The sequence below is a fragment of the Sylvia atricapilla genome, chromosome 7 (genome assembly GCF_009819655.1).
Source record: "Sylvia atricapilla isolate bSylAtr1 chromosome 7, bSylAtr1.pri, whole genome shotgun sequence".
NCBI classification, from domain to species: domain Eukaryota; kingdom Metazoa; phylum Chordata; class Aves; order Passeriformes; family Sylviidae; genus Sylvia; species Sylvia atricapilla.
The window spans coordinates 17,747,563-17,759,922 of record NC_089146.1 but is presented as its reverse complement, the minus strand read 5'-3'; the positions used below and the strand labels follow the sequence as shown (position 1 = coordinate 17,759,922).

General features: G+C 38.9%; 1 protein-coding gene across 5 annotated transcripts in view; it reads left to right on the top strand.

The window, feature by feature from the left end:
- MAP3K20 (mitogen-activated protein kinase kinase kinase 20) overlaps window positions 1-12,360 on the top strand; it is a 100,532-nt gene that overhangs the window by 16,394 nt on the left and 71,778 nt on the right. The window lies entirely within an intron of this gene.

Here is a 12,360-nt window from a genome sequence, read left to right as displayed (position 1 = left end):
AAGGAAGTGGCTTTTTGACTTCTCCATAAGGGTATGTCTCGGAATGCTGAGGGTGCTGTGTGTGATGTAAGTATGTAGCAACAGTTGGCTACAGTTTGGAGCTGTTGAATTCTTTGTTTTGGATGTTGCCTTGCTATTACCCCCATAACAGTTTGTCAGAGCCCTAAAGGCAAATTCAAGTTCCAGACTCTGATCAAAAGGACCACACATTTTGGAGTTCTGCTCTTAACTTTTGGGTTCTCAGTTGTTTATTTATTTGTATTAAAGTCTTTATTCTAAAGTCATCTCTCCAAGCCAGTGTCTCATCTGTCCTGTGCAAGAAGTGGCAGGAATGTGCTTTCTGGCACTGGGCTCTGAGTGGTTTACTCTGTTCCCATTACAGACAGATTCCCTGTAAGTGCTATAATTCTGGAAGGAGTCCTGCAGGTTTTCACTGACTAGGAATAAAGCTCAGTCCTCCGAGGATCAACAAGCATTCTGTTTTCTCTTAATAAATTTGAAACCTGCAGTAAGGAATTTCCTGCCTTTTCACTAGTATGATTCTGTGCTATACTGTGAGAAGTGGGATATTTGCTGCCTGTTACAGCTGTTAGTGAGATGAATGTGAAGGAACAGCACTAACAGGGTGCCTGACTCAAGAAATTTAGGGCAAGTGACACTTGATTCTGTAGCAACATTGGCATCAGCTGTTAGCTCTGGTGAGATGGCCATTGCCTTGAAACTGTGACCCGAGTTTCCTTTTTGAGAAATGAAGAACCTGCAAACCCACTTCAAAGACCAGGGCAGCTGCTTTGTTTGTCTTTAAAAATCTGTATTTCTACCTTTTTGCTTGGTCAATGTTTAGAACCATTGAAAAAGTAAATGTGACACGGGGACTGAGATCCTGCAGCTAGAGCTCCTTTATAATTACATATTCAACCACAACCGCACAAAAGAAAATGAGAGTCCCTTTTCCTTTATGTACCTTATTTCAGTTTTCCCTTAGGTTTAAATTGGCATTTTGGGCTATATTCGCTTGAGCCACTGAAGAGCTTATCAGAAAGGGAAGGAAACAGAGGGAGGGAAAGAAAGATAGATTTCCAAATGACAAGCGTTTGAATAGTCGAAGTTCAATCCCTAAAACAAAAAGTGGAATCTTTTTTTTTCTAAATAATGTGCTTTACAGTCTCACCTCTCATCTTGAGAAACATAAAAGAGCAAGTAAAAGAGATGACCCAAATCACAGAGTCCTTTGAAAGAAAAAATTCAGCTGTTTTGAACACTTACAATCAAAGGAAGTGGTTTCCCTAATTACATGAACTATGTGAAAGCTCTCAGAATAGCTCTTCCACCCCAGGATTCCTTGCACTTTAGAAGTTTGCATAAAAGCTCACATGGAGAATCAGATGCAAAGTGTTTGATTCAAATTTTATTAGGCAGAAGTGAGCATACATTCCTGTCTCTGGGTTTGACAGCTGCTTGGGTTTGGACCACAAGCTTGGGTTTGATGGATTTTAGTCCTATATTTAAATCTTTCACTCTTCAAGTTCTCTGGTGAGACACCCCTATCGAGAAAAGTAGAATTGAAAAAATGGAGAAAGGATATAGGGATTTCTTTGTGAGCTTTCAGTTGAGGATTCTTCACTCTGATTAGGCTGTTCATTGTTGTGAAAACCCCTCTGTGTACACAGCTCATACGAGGAACTTTGCTTTCTCACATTTTAAAGAAACTGTGTGTCTTAAAATATATATTTGGAAGAATTGCGACTTGGATTCTACTACTTCAGTATTACTTTAGCACCACCATTTACATCAATTCACCAAAATTCTGACTTCAGTAGAGACTTTGAACAAAAAAGCAGTATTTTCAAAAGACTAATACACCTTGTGGTTTCTTTTTGTACATACACAATAATAAAGGTATCTTAGTCTAAACTAAACAGTGAAGACACATGAAAAAGTGCAGCACACTTCTAAAAGCTTAAGATCTCTGGGGCTGTCTCTGAGGATACAATATGTACTAATTAATGGCTTAACAATTTAAAAATAATATTTGCAAGGTTTGCAGTAATATGCCAGACACTTGCTCTGCACAATAGTGACCTCAAAATGGTCTCATTCTTCCCTCAGAGCTAACTACGGTAATTATATCTAGATTTGATAAAGACAGAGATAATTGATAAAATTGACCTCGAGGAGAGATCTTAAAACTCTTCAAAGTGCAGCAATTCAAACTCAAGAAGGAAAAAAGGCAGGAGGGTTATGACAGCCTTCTGCATATATGGAATTGGCCAAATCCTCTTTATAGTAACACTGTATGCCAATTGCCAACTCTCCTTGAAGAGGAGGAGGAATGTTTCTCTAGGTCCTTTTTTTCCTGCCAATACTGTTTTGTTTTTTCTCCCTCTCTTCCCAGGCAGAAGGGAGGACATTATCTGGAATAAGAGAATTGTGTCCTAGAAGTAAACACCTTCAGGAGGCCAGTGGTGTTGCAAGTAAAGTGTGCAGCACAGTAGCAGCACATGTAGAAAGGGAAGGGAAATGTCACATAGCCAGGACAGGGTTATGTGTTACAGCTGTGACAGGGTGGAAGAGTTCTCGCTGTGTCTTCCAGAGAGTTGTGTCTCTGGCAGCAAAGCTTTACTAGAGGATGATTTTTGCTTGCTTGAAGGGGAATGCTTGAAGTCATTCCAGCCTTGCTTGACCTGAAGGTGGCATGGAAAATTACATCTGCTTGTGTCTGATCCTTGATAGGAGTCAATTTCTTAGGCAAGAGTTTGGGTATGTCAGGCACTGGAAAATGGGGAGCTGGAGTTTATGTGATGTTATTATTCTTCCATGCCAAAGGACCTGTTGCAGATTTGAATGTACTTTGTGCACCAAACATCACGGAACTCCTGGGCCCTGGATCCAGCTTGTGAGCTCAGTTCATTGTACTGGACTTTGCTGATCTAATCATTGTCATGCTTGGAGCATAAATCAGTTAGTAGTTATGCAGAGGCTACAGGCATTGCTGGAATAGGAAGAGATGCAAATTCTCTCTGCTGCACTCAGATTCAGATTGGAATCGTCATTAGCAGCAGCATGATGCCTTCTCTTCAGCTCTTTGGGTACAGCCCAGGAGAGAGGTTTTGTTGGACTCTGCATGTGATCCTGGTCCTGAAAGTTCCTGTGGTCCTATATATATACTGTTCCTACTTCCTCTTTGCTGTTTCATTTATTGCAGGTCCTCAGCAAGCACAGTGCAGGGCAATGGAGGAAGTAGTGCAGGCCAGTGGTTGTAAGCACAGAATAGATGATCTTAATTTTGTAACTGGCCTTTTAAACGTTATTAATTCCCCATTAGGTATGTGTGATGTTCCTCTTGTATTAGTAAGTACAGACATAGGTAGGTTACGGTACCTCTGGTTGTTCTGCCCAAAATTTGGGGAAGGAACTGAATAAAGATATTGTTGTTTCATTGGAGAAGAACAATGAGTAAACAGACTTTAGACCTAATTTGGTATCCTGTAGTGGTACGAGACCCCTGTGAGTTCCCTGCTCCTTGTAGGTCTGCAGGACTCAAAACAACTGCCCTTGTAGGTCACTCTAAGTCAGTCTCACTCTTCTAGATAGGTTATTCTGGATTTCCACTTTCTGCTGAGTTTAGAGATACTGGTATTCAAGTTACTACCTTTTTAAAAATGTATTCCTATATGACAAAGATTAGAAATGCAATAGTTGTTATTGCCATATCTATGTAAGCCGAGAGCTATAAGGACACCTAGATAAGATAAGGAGTTCTGTGTACAAGAAATGCATCACGTGAGAAGTAAAGGAAAAACTGAAGTTACATGTCAGAAATATATAGTGTAGACTAATACTAATAAATGTGGATTTGACACTAAAAGCATTTTGAAAATATTGCTAGTTTTCCTCCAAAGTTTTTATCTTAGTCATTGTTTTACTTTAAATTTTTTAGTTCTTGTGGAAAAAAGATTGAGCTACTGTAAAGGCAGCAAAAAAAATCCCAAGAAAAAATAAACATTGGGTCCATGTTAGTCTAGTTATGCTTTGTCTAGTTATGTTTTTGAGTGACAGCTGGAGAGAGTCTTGTGCAGAGCTCTAGCAGCCCATGTGGAAAACAAAACCTTGTTGTTTGCTGTTAACATACAACTGGTAACACATCTTGTGCAGTGTTTTTTTCATAAGGGTGAGCTCAGACTGCCTGGCTGAGGAACATCTGGAATTACAACATTCGCTAGGATTCTAATAAGAGGGATTCCCATCAAGTGTCGTCCCTGTCATTAGCTATAGTAGGTTTGATTTATCCATTCTAAGACAGGCTTTAAGTGAGTGTTCATCAAGAACATGATGGGTTTTTTTTTCCCTGTGGTTAAATTACAGTTTTCATGATCAAGATGGAAAATACTTCATTGTAAAGATCATAGCTCCTTTAGAGGAGTGGATCAGGATGCATAAGTACAGCTGTTGCTATCTCTGTTGCAGTCTATGCTAGTTTTTCAGCAAAAGCCATGTATATTGAGGTTTGACTTGTTCTAGTTATCTTATCAAGATTCCTCATAAATACCTTACAGACCTTAGAAAAATCACTGCTCTACTTATATATGTATAGCCATGGGTTCTTGAGAGGGGATTAGTTTTGTCCATCACTTTCATACCAAAATGCCTTTCCAACAAGGTGCTTGTGAATCCTACAGTGACTTGAATATCAGAAATAATTTCCTTGGATATTTTTCCATTTGTTGAATCTGGAATGATCCCTGTGTTGCATATTAGCCATATCTTCTCACCTGCAGAGTATGCCAGGAGTCAGAAAGTTTCAAGGGGGTTTTTTTCTGTTGTATTTTAGGAATGTTGAGGAATTTGTTACTGTTCTCCATAGTCAAGGCAGGTTTGTATTGAAAGTAATTGTGAGTAACTTGGAAAATTTCCCAATGCTGAAAAGAGAAATGATGATTGCTGAAACTAAACAGTTCTATGGGAATTCAGGTATTCCAGCCCTGCTGTTTAGTCTCCTCATCTGTTGTTTCTACTCTGTTGCTGGTGTTGCTTTGCAGCTGGAGGCAGCTTAGTACTCCAAATGTGCCTGAATTAAAAATTAAAAAATATCGTGGACGTTGCTAATTTCTAAACTCTTACAGCAATATAAATACAGTTTATGCATGTTTGTAACGGTTTTACTTCATGTGAACAGCAGTAGTGAAGTCCAAACTAAACTTGTTCTTGGCAGATCTGCCTTTATCAGATACCTTAATATTAAATGCTCATACAATCTCACGTTGTACGCTGCAAAATGTAACAGACCTATGGGTATATTTCTACTTGAAATCTGTCTGAAAAGTGATTTTTTCCCCATAATCTTTGTTTTGGTTTTTTGTTTGTTTGGATTTTTTTGTAAATGGCAGTAACATAGAATTTTTTCAAGCTTACTAACCATTCTGTAAGGATTTTCTGCAGAAAGTGCCTCTGCTTAGTTTAGTCAGTCTGTTAGCAGCCTCCTCTCTCACAGATACCAAGTTTATAGCCCTTCTCATGAGGAAAACCAGCACCATGACCTGCAGTTTCTTGGTTAGTGTTGTATGAGCTCCACGTGGTCATTCTACTGAGCTGATGGAGGCCAGAGGAAGGATTGAGCCAGTTAGCTTGCTCTCACTCCCTCTTACTGCGCAAGGCAGAGGGTCTGCTGCCACATCACAAGGACAAAGCCCCTGTGATTTTTAGAGGGATCAGCTGGCTTTTCATGGGCTGAGCCAGCCTTTGCAGTGTTTTGACAGGCATGTTCTGAATTTTCTAGCTAGGACTTTTAATCCCCAGCCTTCAAATTATCCATAATGTACCAAGTTCTGTGCGAAGGTTGCTGTAAAGAACTATAGTAGAGTATAAAACTCAGTTTTCTTTTCAAATGGTCAATATCTAATACATTTTCCTACTAATGAATCCTATGGTGTTACATGATGCAAATTATTTATTTTAAAGTACATTTCATAAGATGGGGTGAGCCTAGAACAGAATACAATAAATTTATGTCCATCTGCCTTATCTGTAGTATATTATTATAGTTTAACAGAAATGAACTGTCTTGGTAATGTGCTTTTTCTTCCTTCAAGATTGTAACCTTGGAGTCAATACAAGGTATTTAAAGTGTGTGTTTCTATCACAGTATCTCCAAAAATGAGATGTTTTTTGCAATATACACCAGTAGGTTTAAAATAATGGTAAAATGGTTATATAGCAATAAGAATTTATTAGTTTCCTGTACATTTCCACTTTTAGTCTCTGGGATTTGTAACAGTGTTGAATGTAATTTTGATGCAAATTTGATGCTTTGAAAGATTTGCTCAATCAAAATGCTTCAAAGTAAAAATTTTGTACGTCATTGTAGATGTACTTAGGAGAATTTAATTCTGTTATTTACAGAAATGCTGGTGACATCAATCTGAGAATGTAATTTAACTCTTTCCTGTGTGGTTTAAGAAACAGGATACTGTTTCTTAGTACAGCCTGAATATAGAGGCTGTGTTGTAAGACATAAGTGCTGACAGTTTTAACATGTAAATGGCCTATAGAAACCAGCTTTTTTTGGGGGATAAGTTATCGTCTAAATAAATACTAGAAAAGAAGCCCAAGCTCACACAGCTTTAAGTGCCATGCAGCCATAGTTTTAAAACTATGGTTGCCTGTGGGAAGAGATGGTAGCATGTGTATGCTGGGAGTGTGCCCATTGAAGCATTTGGTAACTGCTTATTTGCAGGTAAAAAATCTCACTGAGGATTCTTTGGCTTTGCCATGTTCACGTGGTTTTCCTCTTGCATTGTTTGTATTAAAGACAGTTTAATAGGTTTTTAAAAAAATCTCTGAACTGGACAGTCAGTATCCTTGGCTTGTTATCTGGGGCCCCCAAAGCACAAAATTCTTGTTTGTAATATTTTCCTTAGAAAATTTTGTGGGAACAGACAAATCAGTAGGCACCATCCTAAATTTTTATTTTGTATCTGCATACTTTTCTTTTCAGTGTTCAAAACTATAATAATTACTAAACATCCCTGCTATATAATTCTTGGTAATAATTTTATGTTTCTGAAGTTCTCTAAGTATCCTTTCATTGCATATTGAGAAAATAATTTGTTAGCAATGACAGATGCTGACTGTCGTAGTATTTAGTCTGTAAAATTATGTCGGGCTTGTTCACCTAGAGAAACTGATAAGAGGTGTCATCCTTTTTAAGACATCAGTAAATTCACAGGAAAGGATTAATGACACACTGGAAATGGACATGGACTGGCTCTATTTCTGAGCAGGAGTCTAGAAGTAAATGTGTGGGATTTATATGTATTAGCATTCTGTATCTTCTTTGTGTGTGGTTGTCACTAATAGAATGATTTTACTGAAGCATCAGCTGGCCTCTCCCAGCTGCCCTTGTATTAGACTGTAAAACCCCCTGAGAGTAGCTAAGTTGCAACTCTCCCAAGAACATGACAAAGGTCAAAACCTTTAAAATGCTACAAGATTTACGAAAAAAGTATCTTTCCAAAGCTGCCTTAAGTGTGTCTAAATATCTCCCTAATAAACATGGCAAACTGTTTTCTGGGAAATGACATAGCCAGACTTTAGCACAGTGTAATAGTAAATATTATAAGGCAGTTAAGGAAATCGTGTTAATCAGATTAAGTGGCTAACTATGTGTAACTCTGTAATTTTGCATGGAGTGAAGGTGCCACTTGCTCTGTGGTTAACTGATTTCCCAACAGGAGAGTTGGTTGGCTGCTGGCTGACGCAATGGTCTCACAAGGGGCTGCAGCTATTTCCTGTGTTAATCCTAAACCCGTGTGCTCAGACCAGGGTGGAAAGTCACTTTACTCTTTCCAGTCAGCTGTTCCAAACGCACCTGGAAGAAGTCGTGGTTGAGTTGCTTTGGGCTCAGTTTGTCTGGACCCATGCAAAAAAGTCTTTTGATACTGGAAAAACTCTGTGAACAGATGTTCTTTTACAGTTCCAGCTGTGCTGCTGGAACAGACTGCCCAAACCTTTGATCACTTCTCTTGACTACACAAGTGTGAGTGTAACAAATTCCTAATGTATTTCCAAGGAGAATCAGAGTAACTAAAATATGCTGAGTTGTTTGGTCTTTGCTAACTTTAACTGCCTTGGGATGGGGAGCTCTAACAAGAGCAGCTGCAGCTGCTATGAGTAGCTGGCGAGCAACAACACAGCTGTATGTAAAGTGCCTCTGTCCACATCCTTGCTGTCTTTGCGGCTGCAATTAAAGATCTGACGATGTGGCCTTGTCTGATTCCCAAGTACTGCCAGCTCAGCATCAGGTGGCCCTTGGCCACATCTGCAGTCATATCTTGAAGACCTCATCAGAGCTGGGCTGCACTTGCTGTCTTTGCTGCACTGGTACAAGGCAGAGCAAAACCAAGTGAGGGCTTGGCTCATGCTGATGAGCTGAGGTTTGTGCTGATCATAACAAGACTGCGCTGTCCAGCCAGCTTACTTTGTTCCCTTGTCTGCTGCTGGCTGTGCTTAGAATCCATGTTTGTGATTTCCAGACAAGACCTGGAAGAGGACCTTGTTTTTACCGGCTGAAACACCAGAAGATATGGTTATGCATGCATGGTTGTTTGTACTACAGGGTTAGAGGGTAAGAGCAGTGTTAGTGGGTCTACAAGCAGCTGTAGGGTGATGTCAGTCTTAGATGATGTAACTATCATTTTCACCTATGTAAATAAATAGAAATTAAACAGGCATAAAACCAAATTACACGTTAAACGCTGTGATCCATACCATGGTTCACAGGACACAATTACACTGTTTGTACACTTAGGGATTACCTGAATTCCAAACTCTTATGCTGTAATTGTTTTATGAATTAGGTTTGATTTACAGTAAGCCAGTAAGTGAGAATTAAATTTAAAAGTTTTCAATGTAATTTGTTCTGGCCATGCATTTTGTGATATGTGCATTATGTAAGCAGTGGATTAGGTTTGTTTAGAAATCTGAATCCTTTTGCCTTCAGGAAATGGTGTGCAGTCTATAATCTCTTCAACAGGACTCAAGAGAGGGACATAATTTCATCCATACCTGTGATGTAAGTGCAGTATGGACAATTTTAGCATAGTTTGATGGTCAGTAACAGGGTGTTATGAAGCTTATCATGGCACTAAGCATAATATTCAACTGTATTGCAGTTACCTTGTGTGTGTGTCTCTCTATCTATGTCCAGGGAGTTTGTATTTGGATGTCTCCTTCAGCTGAACTCCACTAGTTCTGCTTCAATCCAACCTTTAAAAAAAATAAATTCTGTCTTTCACACAATAAACTAATGTAATGAAGTAGTGTACTTGTCATTACTATTTAGGAAGTAAATTGGTGCTCATTTAGCTTGCATAATATAGATAGCAGTTTTGCTGAGGGTAGAATGTCACACCCAAGCCAGCAAGGGCTGACTTCTTCAACAGCCTTCAGACAGACCAATGCATGACAGGATTTTCTTCCAAGCATTTAGGCATTTTGGATTAAAGTACTGTTTTGATGCTTAAAGGTGATTCTAAATATTCTTGTTAGTGTCTAAGAGACCTTTGAAATACCAGTCTTTAACCACCACGTTGTAATTTGCTATCTAAAAGTAATTTTCATTGAAATACGGCACCTTCTTGTCAAAGTTAGTACAAAAGCTTCAAAGATATGGACTGGCTTGCATCTGCTTCTCACTGTAAGGAAAAAGTGTCTTTAAATTGGCTAATAGAGTTCACAGCTGATCTACAGTAACAGAAAAGAACAAGACATGAAAGGAATAGTCTAGAATCACTAGTGCTAACAACAGCAGAGTGATTAAAAATGTTGAGAGGATTTCTTTGTGATATAATGGTCTTTAGGAAAAGTTGGCAACCTTTTTACCCCACAACTGTTCATTGTCATATCTGTGGGCAATTAGAAGATGTGTCTGTGGATTTCTTAGATGGAAGCTTGTTTTAGGATCAGTTAAATCCCAGATCAGAGTATGAACATAGTTGTGAAGGTGATGGTATTAACTGTAGTCGACCCAGCATTTTTCCATACTTCTGTAATGTGATTTCAGTGTTTATAAGATAATCTTAATTTTTTTTTTTTTTTTTTTTTTTTTTTTTTTTTTTTTTTTTTTTTTTTTTTTTTTTTTGCATTTCCAAATGATAAAAGCACCGTGTGTCAATGTGCCTATGGCAGTGAAGTATTTGTCGTCTTGGCCTGATACTCATATTTTGATTGCAGTTTCTGTCGTGGTAGCACTGGGTGGTCGGTTGGTTTGGGGTTTGCTGCAGTGCAGCCCCTCCTGTTGTCCTCTGACGGGCTTTCACTGCATCCAGTGAAATTGTGTCAAATGTAGAACAGTCACTGGGCTCTGCATATAATTGTGGTGGGACAGGTAGCTATGGAACTTGGATTCGTTCGTTATGGGCGTTTTTAATAATTCTCTGAAGAGATTCATCTAGTACTACTTTTATAGCCAGGACCTAAATATAGCCAGGACCTAAATATATTGTGCTATGGGAAAATTAAATATGAGCCCCATCAATTTAATTCTAATGACCTGCTGAAGTACTTGCGTTGTAAACGCCACAGCAGATGGCATGCTCGTTGCTTTGAAGACATGGTGTGATTTAAGTACTTTACAAGAAGATGGTTTTATTCTATTCTTCTGACCAAGGTGTTAATGAAAAGGTGGTTTAGATAGTTTTTCTAACTGTTTGTGTAGTTCCTGTCTCATATCAGAATATTCAGATAGGCAGTCATGGAGAGTGGAGTCTCCTGGTAATCTGGCAGTAATGCTGGTAGGAATTAGCGAATTGAATGCCCAATTGAATACTTCCTAAGCAATATACAAACATAATACAGAAGTGTCTTGAGATGGAGATTTGAATGACTCAGTGATCACCTGCATCCTCCAGCCTAAGGAAGGAGGTTGGAGGTACAGCTCATGCTTCTGCTGCTTCAAGAGTCCCTTGTCTTGGGAGGATGGTGGGGCTGCAGTTGTAGGGCAGAGCTCCTTCTGCTGGCAGATCCCTTGACTGGCTCTAGGAGTGCTGCTGTTTACCTGCAGGTGAATCTTCCCACATTTGCTTAGATAGCTACCAATTTAATGATTCTGTGGCCTTGTAGATTCACTGAAAACAGGAAGGCTATAGCAGTTTTTATGCAGAAAGCCATAGTACATCAGCTACTGCTATTCTAATAAACGTAGAGCTATAGCAAACCAGTATTTGTTTGGCCTGCATTTTATAGGTGGTACCATGATACGTTTGCTTAATTGCATGATTACAGGTAAAGGCCTTAGGTGACTCAATTTTTTTGTTGTTTTTGTTGCTTAAAGACTTTTTTGAGTAACTTCAGCACTGTTTTGGAGACCTTTAGCTAATGCGCAGACATTTGCACATATTCAATTAAATCTTAACTATACCTTGAACTTAAATTGGGTTACACTAACTCTTCATGCTTCTTAGCCTGCTTAGCAAGAAAAACAATATTACTGTCAAGTGAGTAATACCAGAAAATTAACTTTTAAAGTGTATGCTGTTTTCAGCAAATTGTACTGCAGACTGACTCACCTACAAGTCCACAAAATAATAATAGGCAGTTATCTGAGAATGTGTGAAAACTCACCTGTGGATAAACAGCAACACGCCCACTGCAAGTCAAGGGATCTTTTGATAAGTTCTGAGGAGTTAATTGTGGTCTTGTTTTTGTTAGATGCTCTTGCCTGGTATAGAGTTAACATAATCTCAAAGTCTTAAAGTAAAGCATTACTGTGGAGAAAAATATAGAATAGTACATACCTGTATTTGCATAATATGTATATTTGTGTAAAAACATGTGTCTAAAATATGTCAATTATTTGTTTTGATGCACTGCAGAGTTGAAACTGTTGAGACACTTTGCAGGAGATACCTGACCTTTTTTCTCAAGAACTACTGGGTGTATATGTCTTAATTTCTGTGGGTACAGTCTCATGTTTTGCAGTCTCTTGCTCAAACCCAGCAGCATTGTTCAAGTGAAATTTGAAGGTTTTGTATATTTATCCAGAATTGCCAAACATCTGTAGTCTGCTTTGAGGAGCAGTTTCAGCTGCACTGCTGGGTATTTGGCAATCTCAAGCACGCGTGGTCTTTGTATTTAATCAGACTCCACAGCGCATGCCTGGGAATTCCACATTTCCAGTAAACACTGGATGGAGCTGTGTGTGTGCATGGTATGCTGGAACAGCCTGGAGGGCTGGACTCGCTGAACCCGTGGTACTTTGTGCATAAACACGAATCCTGGATAGGACTGCTGCTGCTCTGCCAAAAATCCCAGATCTTTCTTGGAATAAAGTTTTCCAAGATCTTCAGTTTTTCCAAAGACTTA